This window comes from Rhineura floridana, chromosome 5 (genome assembly GCF_030035675.1).
Source record: "Rhineura floridana isolate rRhiFlo1 chromosome 5, rRhiFlo1.hap2, whole genome shotgun sequence".
Taxonomy (NCBI): Eukaryota; Metazoa; Chordata; class Lepidosauria; order Squamata; family Rhineuridae; genus Rhineura; species Rhineura floridana.
Window position 1 is genome coordinate 97,664,212 of NC_084484.1, and position 16,987 is coordinate 97,681,198.

The 16,987-nt window shown below is 44.6% G+C and overlaps 1 protein-coding gene across 18 annotated transcripts in view; it reads right to left on the reverse strand.

Annotated features, from left to right (window-relative positions):
- B3GALT5 (beta-1,3-galactosyltransferase 5) overlaps positions 1–16,987 on the reverse strand; it is a 76,924-nt gene that overhangs the window by 45,340 nt on the left and 14,597 nt on the right. Inside the window, exon 1 of one of the 18 annotated variants that reach the window (XM_061627640.1) lies at positions 16,019–16,043. The exons of 16 other annotated variants lie outside the window; for them this stretch is intronic. The gene's annotated coding sequence lies outside the window, so the exon portion shown is untranslated. Of the gene's footprint in view, positions 1–16,018; positions 16,044–16,987 lie in introns of those variants that run through there. One more of the 18 variants, XM_061627629.1, reaches the window with a different exon arrangement.

A 16,987-nucleotide genomic window follows, 5' to 3' on the forward strand; every position in this document is an offset into this window, starting at 1 on the left:
ATGGACATATAACACAACACCAAGCCTTATTCCCCCACACTTTTTCTTTCCGTTCCCTCCATTTTTATAGCCCTTGAGCTCTATCTGAGGAATATAGGCAGCAGCTGTGTGATTGCTGCAATATGAGCCTTGTTAGCTCCTGGGCACTTCTTCGGCTCGGTTTAACCCCTTCCTATCTGTTTGTGTTTTCCTTTCTCTCTTTGTGAAGCGAACTGCTGGCTATGCTTCTGCCAACAGAACATGACCCAGCAGTGTGATGCTGCGGCAAAAAAGGCAAATGCGGTTTTGGGCTGCATAAACAGAGCTATAGATTCCAGGTCGAGGGAAGTAATAGTCCTACTATATTCTGCATTAGTCAGGCCTCATCTGGAATACTGCGTTCAGTTCTGGGCACCTCATTTTAAGAAAGATATAGACAAGTTAGAGTGGGTTCAGAAGAGGGCGACGAGGATGATAGCCGGTATGGAGAACAAGTCTTATGAGGAAAGGTTGAAGGAACTTGGCATGTTCAGTCTGGTGAAGAGAAGGCTGAGGGGTGACATGATTACACTCTTTAAGTACCTGAAGGGCTGTCACATAGAGGAGGGTACAGATTTGTTCACTGCTGCCCCAGAGGGTAGGACTAGGTCTAATGGTTTTAAGTTGCAGGAGCGTAGATTCAGATTGGACATTAGAAGGAACTTCTTGACAGTAAGGGCAGTTCGGCAATGGAACCGACTGCCTAGGGAGGTGGTGGGATCCCCTTTGCTGGATGTCTTCAAGCAGAGGCTGGACAGCTATCTGCGGGAGATGCTCTAGCTGTGGATTTCCTGCTGTGAGCAGGGGGTTGGACTCGATGGCCTACAAGGCCCCTTCCAACTCTATGATTCTATGATTCTAATCCAGAAATACTCTTTTCATAAGAGAAGGGAATTATTTGTAACTTTTGTCGATTTCTCCTCTGCCTTTGATCTGATTGACAGAAAGAGGCTATGGCAAAAATTGGCAATTACAAACATTGCTCGCCATTTGCTCTGTCTGTTACAAATACTCCATTTCAATACGTCTCTCAGGGTCAGAGTGGGTGCTAATGGTTTTTTGTCAGAGACAGTACCTATAAGGAGAGGAGTCCCACAGGGATGCCTTTTGGCCCCGCTGCTTTTCAATTTATATGTCAACAACATTGTTGATGCATTATCAGGACTTGACTTTTTCCTACCTTCGATACTGGACTCTAAGCTTTCGGTTCTGCTATATGCCGATGACCTAGCTATGATCTCCATCACGGAGGTCGGCATGAGGAGACTTTTAACCAGGCTGGGCTCCTATTGTCGGACGGAACACCTTTCAATCAACTATGGGGGCAGCTGACCAAGAGAGGAGGAGGAGCTCTGGTGAGGTAAGCAGCTCATCTGCATACTTTCTTTCCCACCAGGCTCGGCGGCGCTCACTGCAAGGGAGAAGGGACTCAGGATTCCTGACCCTGAAAGACCTGAAAGACTTGGGAGGCAGCTGACCAAGAGAGGAGGAGGAGCTCTGGTGAGGCTCGGGGGCGCTCACTGTGAGGGAGAAGGGACTCGGGATTCCTGACCCTGAAAGACCTGAAAGACTTGGGAGGCAGCTGACCAAGACAGGAGGAGGAGCTCTGGTGAGGTAAGCAGCTCATCTGCATACTAAAACCCCCCACACACACACACACAAAAAAACAAAATAGAAAACAAAACTACAATCCGTTCAACTAATTCCTGGCACTGACAACAGGAACATCAAGACTGCCACTGACAACAGAAATAGGAAACAACAAACAGAAAATGGAGGGGGATCAAGCAGTTGTTGTCACCTGCAACGTGTGCGCTATTTTCATCTTAACGGAAGCCAGATGCGATTACACTTGCAGCAAGTGCAGATTGGTGGCGCTCCTAGAAGAAAAGGTCAGGGGGCTGCAGCAACGCATAGACACCCTGCGACTTATCAGAGAAGATGAGGACTTCCTCGATAGAACACAAGAGGAATTAAGGGAGCGACACAAAGTACAGGAAGAAAGTGACAAGGAAGAAGAGGACTGCAACAGCAACAAATCCCCGTGGAGGACTGTCACTGTAAGGGCAAGGAAAAACAGGAGGGATTCAGAACTGCTGCCAGTGACGAATCGCTTTCAGCGTCTCTCAGCACCCCTGAAGAGCCCCAACAAACTCACCTGCATCAAGAGACACTGACTGTAAAGGAAGACTCCACACCCCAGAAGAAGGAAGCTGATGCAACCACCGCTCGCGGCAAAAAGAGGAGGGTGCTGGTGGTTGGAGACTCGTTGCTCAGGGGGGTAGAGGCACCGGTATGCCAGCCGGACAAAATGAATCGGGAAGTCTGTTGTCTCCCTGGGGCATGCATCCGGGATGTCGCTGACAACCTGCCGAGGCTCATTGGGAAACAAGATAGGTACCCCTTTCTCCTCATCCATGTGGGCACGAACGACACGGCCAGAAACACCTTGGAACAGATCACCTCGGACTATGAGGCTCTGGGTAGGAAGGTCAAGGATTTGGGGGCGCAGGTGGTCTTCTCGTCAATTCTTCCCATGAAGGATAGAGGACTACAAAGGGAAAGGAAGATACTGCAGGTCAACGACTGGTTACGCAGATGGTGTCGACAGGAGACGTTTGGATTCTGGGACCATGGTCTAAGCTTCTTGGAGGGGGGACTGTTGGCAAGAGATGGGCTGCACCTCACGAGGACTGGGAAGAATCTCTTTGGCAGAAGTATGGCAAAACTCATCAAGAGGGCTTTAAACTAAAGCACCTGGGGGATGGAGATGATAGCTTAAATGCCTATCCAAAGACAGCGGGTTGTAAACGCAACGATTTGAAGGGTACAGGAGACACTGGGAGAGAGAAAGGGATGCACGGCAAAGCTCACGGTATATTAACGGAGGGATCCAAACAGGACAAAAGAGACTTCTGGTGTCTATATACCAACGCGCAGAGCTTGGGAAACAAGCAAGAGGAGCTTGAAGTCTTAGTGCATCAAGGCAAATATGACTTCATAGGGATAACAGACTTGGTGGGATGACTGCCCTGATTGGAATATAGCCATTCAAGGATATAAACTCTACAGAAAGAATAGAAGCAACAGAAAAGGAGGGGGAGTAGCGTTATACGACAAAGACAAATACACCTCTATGGAAATCCAAGAGAGCGAACAAAGGGGTCCGGTAGAGACCATTTGGGTAAAAATAAATGGAGAAACAAATAAAACCGACATGGTAGTAGGTGTCTACTACAGACCCCCTGGCCAAGAAGAGGTGGTAGACGAGGCCTTTCTCAAACAAATCTCTGAAATCTCAAGGAGGCAAGAAATAGTAGTGATGGGGGACTTCAACTACCCGGATATCTGCTGTGAGACAAACTCTGCGAAGCACAAAGCCTCCAACAAATTCCTGATGGGCCTTGCTGATAATTTCCTCTTTCAAAAAGTAGAAGAAGCAGCAAGGGGATCGGCAATCCTGGACCTGATCTTAACTAACAAGGACGAATTGGTCACGGGAATTAAAGCGGTCGGTACCTTGGGGGAAAGTGACCATGTAATGCTGGAATTCGTGATTCTGGGGAAAGCCAAAGAAGAATATAGTCAAACATGGACCTTGGATTTCAGGAAAGCCGATTTTAGCAAGCTCAGGGAAATGATGGGTAGGATCCCGTGGCTAGATAGACTAAAGAAAAAAGGAGCCCAAGAAGCGTGGGAGTTCATGAAGAACGTATTACAAAAAGCGCAATCGCAAACAATTCCAAAGAGGAAGAAAAACGGAAGACATCGGAAAAAGCCAATGTGGCTACACGGAAGACTGGTGGAGGAGGTAAAAGTAAAAAAGAGCATGTATAAAGAATGGAAGGAAGGACGCATCACCAAGGAAGAGTACCGACGAGCGGCTCGGACTTGCAAAAATAGCGTAAGGAAAGCTAAAACCCAGAATGAGCTGAGGCTGGCGAGGGAAGCGAGGAACAACAAAAAGGGGTTTTTCAGATATGTTCGAAGCAAGAGAAAGACCAAGGAAACGGTGGGACTGCTGCTCAATGAGGATGGCAAAATGTTGACAGATAACAAGGAAAAGGCAGAACTGCTCAACGCCTATTTTGCCTCCGTTTTCTCCCAAAAAGGGAACAGTGTGCAACCTTGCATCGGTAGCAATCTCAGTAAGGGGTCAGGATTGCAGTTCGAGATTGATAAGGAGATAGTCAGGAAATACCTAAACCTAAATGAGTTCAAATCTCCAGGGCCTGATGAACTGCATCCCAGAGTATTGAAGGAACTTGCAGATGTACTCTCGGAACCTCTTGCCATCATCTTTGAGAAATCCTGGAGAACGGGAGAGGTGCCGGAGGATTGGAGACGGGCGAACGTCGTCCCGCTCTTTAAAAAGGGTAAAAAAGAAGATCCGGGGAATTACAGGCCGGTCAGTCTGACTTCAATACCGGGAAAGATATTAGAACGGATAATAAAAGAGTCCATTGGCAACTATCTAGATGACAATGCTGTGATTAGTAGATGCCAGTATGGGATTGTCAAGAAAAAATCCTGTCAAGCTAATCTCATCTCTTTTTTTGATCGGGTCACTAGCTTAGTAGATGGTGGAAATGCTGTAGATGTCATCTATCTAGATTTCAGCAAAGCGTTTGACAAAGTCCCCCATGACCTTTTGATTAGCAAACTCGTCAAATGTGGACTACATGGAAATACTGTCAGGTGGATTCACAACTGGTTGGAAAACCGTACTCAAAGAGTGGTCGTCGGTGGCTCTGCTTCGGACTGGAAGGAGGTTTCGAGTGGAGTTCCACAGGGTTCTGTCCTGGGGCTGATACTCTTCAACATTTTTATCAATGACTTAGATGATGGGATGGAGGGAAGCCTTATGAAGTTTGCGGATGATACGAAACTGGGAGGGATAGCTAACACAATGGAAGACAGGAATAAAATCCAAAGGGACCTGGACAGACTAGAAAATTGGGCTGAGATTAATAAAATGACATTCAATAAAGACAAATGCAGGATTCTGCATTTAGGCCACAAAAACAAAATGTACGGGTACAGGATGTGAAATACCCGGCTTAGCAGTAGTGCGTGTGAGAAGGACCTTGGAATTGTAGTGGATCGCAAGTTGAACATGACCCAGCAGTGTGATGCTGCGGCAAAAAAGGCAAACGCGGTTTTGGGCTGCATAAACAGAGCTATAATTTCCAGGTCGAGGGAAGTAATAGTCCCACATTAATCAGGCCTCATCTGGAATACTGTGTTCAGTTCTGGGCACCTCATTTTAAGAAAGATATAGACAAGTTAGAGTGGGTTCAGAAGAGGGCGATGAGGATGATAGCTGGTATGGAGAACAAGTCTTATGAGGAAAGGTTGAAGAAACTTGGCATGTTCAGTCTGGTGAAGAGAAGGCTGAGGGGTGACATGATTACACTCTTTAAGTACCTGAAGGGCTGTCACATAGAGGAGGGTACAGATTTGTTCACTGCTGCCCCAGAAGGTAGGACTAGGTCTAATGGTTTTAAGTTGCAGAAGCGTAGATTCAGATTGGATATTAGAAGGAACTTCTTGACAGTAATGGAACCGACTGCCTAGGGAGGTGGTGGGATCCCCTTCGCTGGATGTCTTCAAGCAAAGGCTGGACAGCTATCTGCGGGAGATGCTGTAGCTGTGGATTTCCTGCTGTGAGCAGGGGGTTGAACTCGATGGCCTACAAGGCCCCTTCCAACTCTATGATTCTATGATTCTGCTCCAAAACGGTGGTTGTAGTTTTCGGAAGGAAACCCAAACACCATATTTGGAGACTATTCAGCAACAACGTCATTTCAGATACTGGGGCCTCACTTTTGCTGCTACCCTTTCATGGAATTTACATGCCACAGCAACTAACCTAAAGGCCTCTCACCCCATACAATCGGTTTTACGTTTTTTTAAATTTAAGGGAGGCAATCTGGTCCCGCCAGCTGTGGAGGTGTTTCAAAGGAAGCTTATCCCTATGTTACTATATGGTGCCGAGATTTGGGGCCATGTGAAGATACCCTGCTTAGAGAAAGTACAAAATGCCTTCATTCGAAGGATTTTGGCACTACCACAAGGCACACCAATCCCCCATTTGAGGTGAGAAACTGGCCTTTATTCTTTAGAAGCTAGGGCCCATGTTGCCCTTGCCTCTTTTTGGTTGAGATTAGTGGCCATGGATGACTCAAGGTTGCCCAGGAAATGTTTCCTTGAGCAACTACAAACCCCCCGGCAGAACAATTGGCTAAGCAGAACCAAATCAATTCTGGCTTATTATGGGATAAGTACTGAATCTCCTCCCTCATACATATCTTCACGAGCAAAATCATTGCTGAGGGACAGAATATTTTTCTACGCCAAAAGATGGGATCTCTATGCCTCCATCCAGTCACCCTTTTCGCATTGGTTTCCTATGTACAAAACTTCTTTTAACTTGGAACCTTACTTCACCTTTCTAGAAGCGCCTTGGCTGAGAACTGCATTTGCGGCTGTTCGCTTTCAAACAATGCCCTCTGTGCTTCTTGAGGGGAGATACGGATATATTCCAATACAACTGCGTTGCTGTATATGTGGGTCAGGTGATGTTCAGGACATATATCATTATTTGTTGAGCTGCTCTCTTTACAACGACCCGTGGTCTAAGTTCCTAGCTCCTATTAGTCATCTTCTTGAGAATAGGTCCACCCTGGAACAAGTCTGCATGCTACTAGCAGGTAATGATATTTTCGTCACTCGGCAAGTGGCCAAGTTTGCCCTTGCTGCGGCGAAAATCAGATGTAAATTTCGAAAACAGCCCCAGCCTACAGGTTTATCAGCCTCTTAAACTGATTTGGGCTATGGCCCTAAGAGGGCAAGCAATTTTTCCAATAGATCTGAATTACCCTCTACATATGAGCTGTCCCTTGTACTTGGTACTCAGGAAACGTGCTGGATGGTATGTTTATTTTTAGCAATTTTAAATTTCATGATTGTATTTTATAAAATTTTATGGTCTGTATTATGTATTGTGTATTGGTGTATGTTTTGTGATGGTACGTCTTTGCGGTGGCCTTTGGCCTTGAGCAATAAAGTTTTTTTACCTTACCTTACCTTTTTTGTTTTGATCTTAGGCATGAATTACTGCAGTCCTGGGGTCCCAGACCTCTCAGAGCTGAGAGCAGCTGCTGCTCCTTGTTTTCTTCAAAACAGGCCCCACTCTCTTATCTGTCTTGCCATCAGACCAGAAAATAGTAGAATAGTAGAGTTGGAAGGGGCCTATGAGGCCACTGAGTCCCACTCATCATGAGGGGAATAGATAAGCCAGCCTACCACTCCCCACTGTTTACTTCATCCTCCCTCAAAAGACAGCCTTTGCCTACTTCAGGTCTCTCCTCTACTCCCTTTCCATGACTCCCTCAAACATATTAAGCCAGCAGGAGGCTTCTGGAAATTTCCAGACTTTCATCAGCCCCTCCCTTAGGCACCTGCAGCCCATCCTGGCTGATTACAGGATAGGTTACTTGTGAGCAAGCCACCAGTCTAGCAGTTCCTACCCCACAACGTGGTTACCGTAAGAAATATCTTGGCAGCAATGATGGCGAACTTGAAACATCTGATTCCCTGCCCTTCACAGCTGCAGCTATTGAATAATACTTCTTTGCGCCAATTTACCAGCATTTTGGTGCATGAGATTATGTAACCTAACTGCTGCTGTGCAGAGGTGGGCCAGATGGACCCCACCCAGCCTGAGGGTATGTTTCAGAACTGGGAGAGGTAACAAAGAAATATCTTGGCAGCAACAAAGGAGGTGTCACCAGCCAAGTTAAAAACTTCTCACTTCCTGCCCTACAAAGCTGCAGCTACTGTGTAAGAGTATTTCTTTCTTTTCTCCAAATTTACCAGCAATTTGGTGCACAGCTGTGGAGGTTTGTGCATTAAGTCTATTGGGGCAAAACCCCAGTAAAAATTAAACTAAAACATCTCAAAATCTCAAAACCACACCGTTTCCATCCTCCCACACAATCATATCCTTCTATTTCAATTTGTCATTTATTCTCCCATTGTCTGGCTGTTCAGCTCTCTGTTTAGCTAATCCTAATCTAAAACTATTGCTATAGCCAGGAGATCCCTCTTGTCCATCTTCAGGCAGAAGAACCAAGCAATATATATATAGCATTTTACTAGTGTTAGCCCTAGCTCTATCTATCTATCTATCTATCTATCTATCTATCTATCTATCTATCTATCTATCTATCTATCTATCTATCTATCTATCTATCTATCTATCTATCTATCTATCTATCTATCTATCTATCTATCTAGTGTTAGCTCTAGCAGTTTCATAGGTTCCCACACGCTCCTCTTGTCAGGGCAATCTATCCCATTAGGACACAGGAATTAGCACACAGAAAAGTACAACATTAGTAGGTGTGCCTTAGGGTAGACCTAACTAAATTAGATATGTGTTCTGAGCATGCTCAGAGAAGTTTCCTTAAAGGCCACACCTCCCCACAGCTCTTAGTTTATGTTATCCAGGAAGGAAGGAAGGGAATATTTGCTACTTTGGGGAGCTTTGTCTTTTTTGTATAGTATTTGTTTTATGACCGTGTATCAAGAAAGAGAGACTACAGTATGAAACTCTTTCTATAATAAATATTTATTTATTTATTATTTTGGGTTGTGCCTTTGGCTCTCATCAAATAAAACACACTCACTCAAACCAATTTAGGCTGTGGTCTTATACTACCACCTAAATTAGTTTGAGTGAGTGACTCAGGTTAACAAGCCCAAAGAATTAAGAGGGGCTCACATGAGTAGGAGTGTACAATTACTATGCATAAACCCACTTCTGCTCTTATAAGATTATGTCACAATAAACATGTTTGTTGGTTGTTGCAGTTAGTGTAGCCTTAATGAACAGAAGGGCAGTCCCTGAAATGTAATAGTATATTCTGGTGGAGTGCAGTCCTATATATGTCTACTCATAATTATCTCATGCAGCTATATGGGTAAACATATAGGATTGCAAATTAAGTTCTCTCTCTGACAGAAATGCACAGTCAGACATAGAAGTTAAGATACATATAATTTTCTGGACATGTTGAAAAAATGGAGGAAGTTATAATTTAGACTAATCTGATAGTCTTTAAGGTTCCAGGAGTAACTTATTTTTAATTTTTCTTGCAACATATAGAAATGACATTATATTTATAATCCAGGACAAGGGGTAAAATGTATTCTTGTGGTTTACTTTTGATATGTGCATTTTCTGTTTACCTCTAAGTTAGGTTTCTGATAGTGCAGTCCTACATACTTGTCTACTCAGAAGTAAGCCCCAATGTATTCAATGGGGTTTACTCCTAGGTAGGGATAGAAGGTTCTATCAATTTCACATCTCTCAGTTTCTCATTTTTCCAACCTTAAATTCAGTTCTCCACATTTCTGCAGCAATTTGTGATTTTTTGTAAAAAAAAAAATATCATGCAAATTCATCAGCATTTTAATGCATATTTCTCCTAATAAACACCTTTTTGTATGCAGTTTTGACAAATGTACACATTTTTGTAACCCTAATATGTGTACTATGTTATTTTCATTAATATATCCATTTTATGCACACTTTTCTCTTAATATATAAATTTTTGTAAACATTGTTTAGTTGGATAATGTCATCACAAAATTTGGATAAATGCAAATTTTGAAAGATGGCTGTGTTTCAATTCTCATATTGCTAGATTCTGATAGATTCACTTTTAAATGCAAACAATCAAATTTCTCCTCCATACCTATTCCTATGTAAGCATGATAAGATAGCAGATTAAGTTACCTGCAAATTATACAGCCACGAGAGTGTTATCTACTAACAAAAAAGCCATTAAAATGTTTTGTATGGTTGTTTTTATTTTAATCAAAAAAACTTTGCATCTAAAATGAATGAAAATGGAAATGGACTTCCCTTCCCTTCTGCCCAGTGCCCATCCACCCAATCTCCTCCCCTCCCCCTCCCACCCTCCTCCCCTCCCCCTCCTGCCCTCCTCCTCCCCTCCCTCTCCCTTCCTTGCCCCTCCCCCAGATCAGTTTCATCTATCCTAAGCATGATTACACAGGAGTAAATCCCACTGAACTCAGAAAGCATGCAAACGATCAAACTTGCCCTCCCCTTCTCCTCCTGCTTATCCCCTCCCTCTTGCCCCATCCCTCCCCCTTCCTTCACCCCTCCCTTCCCCTCCCCATCCCCTTCCAATCCTCTCCTCCCCCCCACCCTCCTCCCTCCCCGTCCTGGTCCCGGTCCCCCTCCCCCATGGTCAGTTTTACCTATCCTAAGCATGATTGCATGGGAGTAAATCCCATTGAACTCAATAAGCATGCAAATGATCAAACCTGCCCTCCCCTCCTCCCTCCCATCACCTCCATGTTGCCACTTCCCTCCCCCTTCCTTCACCCCTTCCCCCTCCCCTTCCAATCCCCTCATTCCCACTCCTACTCCTTCTGCTTCCCTCTCTCCCCCTTCCCTCTACTCTCCCCTCCCCCTCCCCCTCCCCCATGGTTAGTTTTACCTATCCTAGCCATGACTGCACAGCAGTAAATCCCACTGAACTCAATAAGCATGCAAATAATCAGACCTCCCTTTCCCCTCCTTCCTATCTCCTTTTCCTTCTTCCCCTCCCCTCTTCCTTTTTCTTCCTCCCCTGCCCACTCCAGCCCTCCCCCCCCAATGGTCTTATGAATTAAGAATTCCCTCTACTCTCCCCTCCCATCCCCATGGTCAGTTTTACTTATCCTAAGCATGATTGTATGGGAGTAAATCCAACTGAACTCAATAAACATGCAAATGATCAAACCTGCCCCCCCATCCCCCTCCTGCCTGCTCCCCTCCCCATCCCCTGTGGTCAGTTTCACCTGTTACTAAAATCTTCCAGGAAGAATCACAGGAAGTGGATTAGACTGTGAAAGACCAACCCAAATTGTGTTTGCATTTTTACACATTTGTAGGGCAGTACAATATCTCAGAGAGGAGGTCAGGTCTCCTGCTCCCCTGGTGCATTCACTATAGATGTCCAATTTCCCTGCTTTTTAAAGTTTGATAGAAATATTTGTTTGCTAAAGGTACGTTCTTAAACCGCCAGGTTTTTTGCCTATTACTGAATTATACTGTTGATTAAAAAATGTGTAACTGCAAGACTTAAGTGTCCATTGTATTTGTGTAAGGCAGGAAGATGGGGAGAAAACTAGGCCCTGCCTATGTGACCCTTTGGCCAAAAGCAGCCCCACCAGGTCTAGGGATCATCAGCCATCACTGGTGCTTGGGACAGTGTTACTTAACTGACACTGTGCAGAGGTGGGCCAGCAGGTGTGTTTGCAGACAGGAGGAGATAAAGCTAGGCACACTGTGGGAAATGACAAAGAAATGTCTTGGCAGCAACAACAGAGGTGCTGGCAGCCAGGTTATCAAGAAAGGGAGATGAGTTTAAAACATTTCAATCCCTTCCCTTCACAATTATGGCTATTCTGTAAAACAAACTCTGTAAACTTACCAGAAATTTGCTGTATGGGACCATGTTAATTAGTTGCTGCTGTGTAAGGTAGACCAGCTGGACTCTATCCACCCTAAGAGTGCATTTCAGGATGGAGAGAGAGAAGCCAGGCATGTTGCAGACAGCAGTGTGCCAAGTAATAGGCAGAAGCCAATGGGGATCATCCCAAGGGGGAGACACCAATGGGAACGACCCCTTTGGTGTCTCCCTTTATGGAGTGCCATTTGAGGGACAATAACTGTTCCTTCCCCTGAAAGTGAGAGATAGATGGTAGAAGGACCCTGAGTCAGATGAGGGGAAGATCTTCCAGAGTGAGAGACTGGGAGAATAAAGCAAAGCTCCCAGCTCAAAGCTGGGAGGGTCTGTCATTTTCTGTGGGGGTAAGACTAAGAGGTAGTTTTGTACCGAGAGAAGTATACGCATTTTGTACTTTAGGTATCCAGCTGCTAATTCCCAAACACACACACCTTCAAGAGAAGGCTACTGTTAGATATATATTATGTTTTACAGTTCCATCTGAGATGAGTTGGTAATAACTTATGTTATGAGACTCTATATCTCACAGGCGTTGACTTGTGGACTTTATTACTGGGTTGACATCGTGTGTAATTCGAAATCACTGCTTACTATGTATTACTTATTGCTACCTGTGATGTTCCTATATTAATGTATATATGGTAAGTGTTGGTTGTTTAGAAGATATATGGTAAGTAGTGAAAGAGGAGGGGGAGTGAATGGGCAGTAGAATGCGAGATGATTGGCTGAGTGTTTAAAATGGCTGAACGTATAAAAGGAAGAGTGAGAGTGGAATCAGGGGGGGAGAAGAGAACTGAGTGGGTTGCTTGGTGGGGTTTAGAGAGTTGTTTGACAGGAGAGAGTGGAGAAGGAGGGAGGTGGAGTTCAGATTAGTATTGAGTAAAACCATATGCTTATGTGCTTTAAGAAGAAATCTTGTTAATCTTGTTAGCTTTGTTATCTTTAATAAATACTTAATTTAGTTTACCAAAGGCCTGATCCTTGACTGGGGTTTCACAGACCAGAAGGGAGGGTAAGGTAATGACCAAGGCTGAAGGGGAACTGTAACAAATGGTGGCAGTGGTGAAGAGAATAACAATACCAGTATTCAGAGTCTCTGGGAATACTAGTATTAGGACGTGACTGGTGGTTGCCTAGCAGGGGGACTGTTGAGATCTGTGCTAGAGCGGGGAGAGAAAAAATAAAATAAAGGACAGTCTGGACTGGTGGAGTCCCTGGTGGTGCCTAGAGACAGGCAGTAACCACGAGCAGGTAGGAACCTGACAGGGAGAGCCAGAGAAGGACGCCTCACACGTGGTGGCAGTAGCGGTGGGATACGAACAACAGAGAATCCAGATACGAATACTAGAGAATCCAGAACAGTGGTGTGGCAAACAGAAATAACAAAACAAGATTTCTTGTGAGAGTGACTGGCAAAGAGTGTGTGGCAAAGAGTGAGTGAACTCAAACACCATGGCTGAATATATAAAAATGAAAAGAGAGGAGCTGGTGGAGAAGTGCGTAACATTCAATTTACCTCACGAGGGTAAAGGGGTAGATGAATTGAGGGTAGCACTTATAGGATTTGCAACTGCCCAGCAAAAACAACCTGTCAGAGAAGAGACCCCAGAAGGATATTTAAGCAATCCCGCTTATATAGAGTACTTGAGAGAGAAGTTGAGGATGGAAACTGAGAGAATGAGGATGGAGGCTGAGGAAAAAGACAAACAGCGGGTCTTTGAGGCTGAGGAAAAAGACAAGCAGAGGGAGTTGGAAACTGAGAAGTTGAGAATGGGGTTTGAGGAGAGGGAGAAGCAACGAGCAGTGGATGCCGAATTACAAGTAGAAAAGTTAAAAATTTGATAGAGAGAAGTTTCATTCTGATGAAACAAGAAAGGACAGAGATGGAGCAAAAATAAAAATTACTCCAAAGGACTTTGCTGTCTATGAGCCTGGACAAGATCCTCAAATTTACCTCAGCACTTCTGAAAAAGCAGCTCAGTTGTGGGGGCTACCTGAAGATAAATACATGCAGTATTTATCAAACCTGATTAAAGGGGAATTGGCTGAGGTATACCAATATTTCCCCTCAGACAGGCCCGTCACCTATCCTGAATTCAAAGAAGCAGTGTTTAAAAGATTCAGACTGGGGCCTGATTATTTTAGAAAGCTTTTCAGAAACTGCCAGATACAGACAGGGAGGTCTTTTGTGGAGCTGGGGGCAAAACTGATGGACATATTTGGGAAATGGCTGACAAGTGCAAAAGCTCAGTCTGTGGAGGAGGTGAAAAACCTCATGATATTGGATCAATTATACCATCAGTTACCACCAGAAATAAGGCTCCTGGTCAAAGACCGTTCCCCTACATCGGTGCAGGAGGCCGCAGAGATGGCGGATCACTTCGCCTCCAACAGAACTGGCTGGGTGGGGAAAACATCAAGAGATTTTAAACCCAGACCATATAATGCTGGCAGAAGGGATGTGGTACCACAGCGAGTGAGTCCTCCAGTAAAATCTGAAGGGCACAGGACACCCCAGAGTGGATCTGTGTACCCTAAAAGTGAGGAGAAATTATGCTACAAATGTGGTAGACCGGGGCACCTACGTTTTCAATGTGAGGTTGCCAACCCCAGTAGTAATCCTGCTCAGACAAGGGCAGTGAAAGAGCCCAAGGCTTTAGAAACAGCGAAAAAGGTTCAGTTCTGCCAGATAAACTGGACAGAAGTAACAGACCTTGATTCAAGTCTGAGAGAGGAAGTGAGTGTACAAGGGGCAAATTATTGGGCATTGCTTGATACTGGTGCCGCTCAGACATTACTGAGGCCAGATTTAATAAAATCTGAGGTAATATTACCTCAGGAAACTGTGACTATCCAAGGAGTGAGGGGTCAACCAGAAAGTTTGCCTGTGGCCCTGGTGGAAATGACTTGGAGAGGCCGAGAGGGCCGATATAAAGTAGGCATTAATGCCCAGCAACAAGAACCAGTAATACTGGGAAGAGATGTAATGGGCGCCCAAGGAAAGATCTATGTAGTGACCAGACAGCAAATTGGCAGAGAAAAAGAAGCCATATTAAGGGGGGCTGAAACAAACAGGGTGGAATCTGTTAACCAGCCTCAGGTCACCATAGCAACCACTAGCAGGCCTGCTGAAGGAGACAAACTGTATCAAGTAGTCTCTGGGGAAGAAGCAGATCAATTCAGGGAAGAGCTGCATAAAGATATAAGTTTGAACCAAATAAAGGAACAAGCCCTGACCCAACAGATTCCTTTCACTGACAAGCTGAGGTATCAAGTTGTGTGTGAGAATGGGATTTTATATAGACTGTGGATGCCTGCTGAGAGAAGGATGAATGTGAACCAGTGAAGCAATTGATAGTACCTAGCAAATACAGAACCAGATTGCTAGAGGTAGCCCACGATGTCCCACGTGCAGGACATCTGGGAATAAAAAAGACCAAGAGGAGATTGGCGGCACACTATTATTGGCCAAACATCTCCAAAGATGTAAAACAACATTGTCTATCTTGTGGCATATGCCAAAAGGTGGGAAAAAGTGGAGTAAAGACTAAGGCACCCTTAAAGCCCCTTCCTATAATTGGACAACCCTTTTATAGAGTGGGAATAGATTTGGTGGGCCCTTTTTCCAAACCCACAAGGCATGGCAAGAAATATCTATTGGTGGTGGTGGATTTTGCCACCAGGTACCCAGATGCAGAAGCACTAAGATCTGTAGAAGCCCCTGTGGTGGCAGAGGCTTTATTAAAAATCTTTATGAGGCTGGGTTTCCCTCATGAAGTGCTGACGGATCAAGGCAGTGTATTCATGGGAGAAGTGATGCAATGTATGTGGAAATGTTGTGGTCTAAAACATCTAAAGATCACTACTTACCATCCCGCCACTAATGGGTTAACAGAGAGATTCAATGGCATTTTGAAGGGCATGATAAGAAGCTATGTTCAAGATCACCCACAAGACTGGGATGAACAGTTGGGATGCTTCTTATTTGCATACAGAGAAGTCCCTCAAGAGTCAACAGGCTTCTCACCCTTTGAACTCATGTTCACTAGAAAAGTGAGGGGACCTTTGGAACTATTAAAAAATTCATGGGAAGGAACCCTGGGAGAGTACAAAACATCTGTAGTAGATTTTGTATTGGAATTCCGCAATAAATTAACATCAATGATGGAAGTGGTGAAAGAGAATTTGAGTCAAGCTCAGCAGAAGCAAAGTTACTGGTATGACAGAACAGCCAGGGAACGTGTGTATGATTTGGGAGATATGGTTATGGCGTTCATACCCAGGAAACATGACAAATTACAGGCTAACTGGGAAGGACCATATACCATCAGAGAAAGGCTTGACACAGTGACGTATGTAATCACCACAGACCAATTAAACAAAAGCAAAGTGGTTCATGTAAATATGTTGAAGCCTTACCATACCAGGGATGCACAGGTGTTGCAAGTTACCTTATTCCCCGAGGGAAGTGGGCCTGAACTTCCAGATTTGGTACAGGAAAGCAAAGACAAAGGAGTGGTAGATCAAGTGGAATGGTCAGAGGAGCTGAAGGAGGAAGTAAAAGAAGAGATTCTGAGAGTTTTGAAAACCTATAGGAATCTCTTTAGCAACAAACCTGGCCGAACCAGTATAGTTATACATTCCATTGATACTGGAGATCATGCCCCAATCAGATCTGTTCCGTACCGTGTGAATGGGAAAGTTTTGAATGAGATCAAAAGGGAGGTGGAAGATATGCTGGAATTAGGAGTGATCAGGGAATCCATCAGTCCCTGGGCCTCAAGTATTGTCCTGGTTCCGAGAAAAGATGGAACGACAAGGTTTTGCGTTGATTATCGGCTAATCAATAAAATTACTGTCCCAGATGCGTATCCTATGCCTAGGGTAGACGCAATGTTAGAGTTATTGGGGGCAGCAACCATTATCTCTACACTAGATCTCTGTAAAGGATTTTGGCAAATGGAACTAGACGAACAATCCAGAGCCAAAACTGCCTTCAGTACACCAGATGGGTTATATGAGTTTGTGACCTTACCCATGGGACTAAGGAACTCACCAAGTTCATTTCAGAGGCTAATCAATACTGTGTTGCGAGGCATGTCAGATTTTGCAGTGGCCTCTATCGATGACGTGGCCATTTTTAGCAAGTCGGTGCCTGAGCATGTCCAACACCTGACAACAGTATTGGAGGCCTTAAGAAAAGCAGGCCTCACAATAAAAGCTAAGAAATGCCAGTTTGGACTAAAGGAAGTAATCTATTTAGGACATAAGGTGGGGAGTGGGAAAATCACCCCCTTATGGAGCAAGGTGGAGGCAATACAAGCGTGGCCGATCCCCTTAACCAAAAAACAAGTTAGGGCATTTCTGGGTGTGGCTGGATTTTATAGGAAGTTTGTGAGAAATTTTGGGGAAATAGCAAC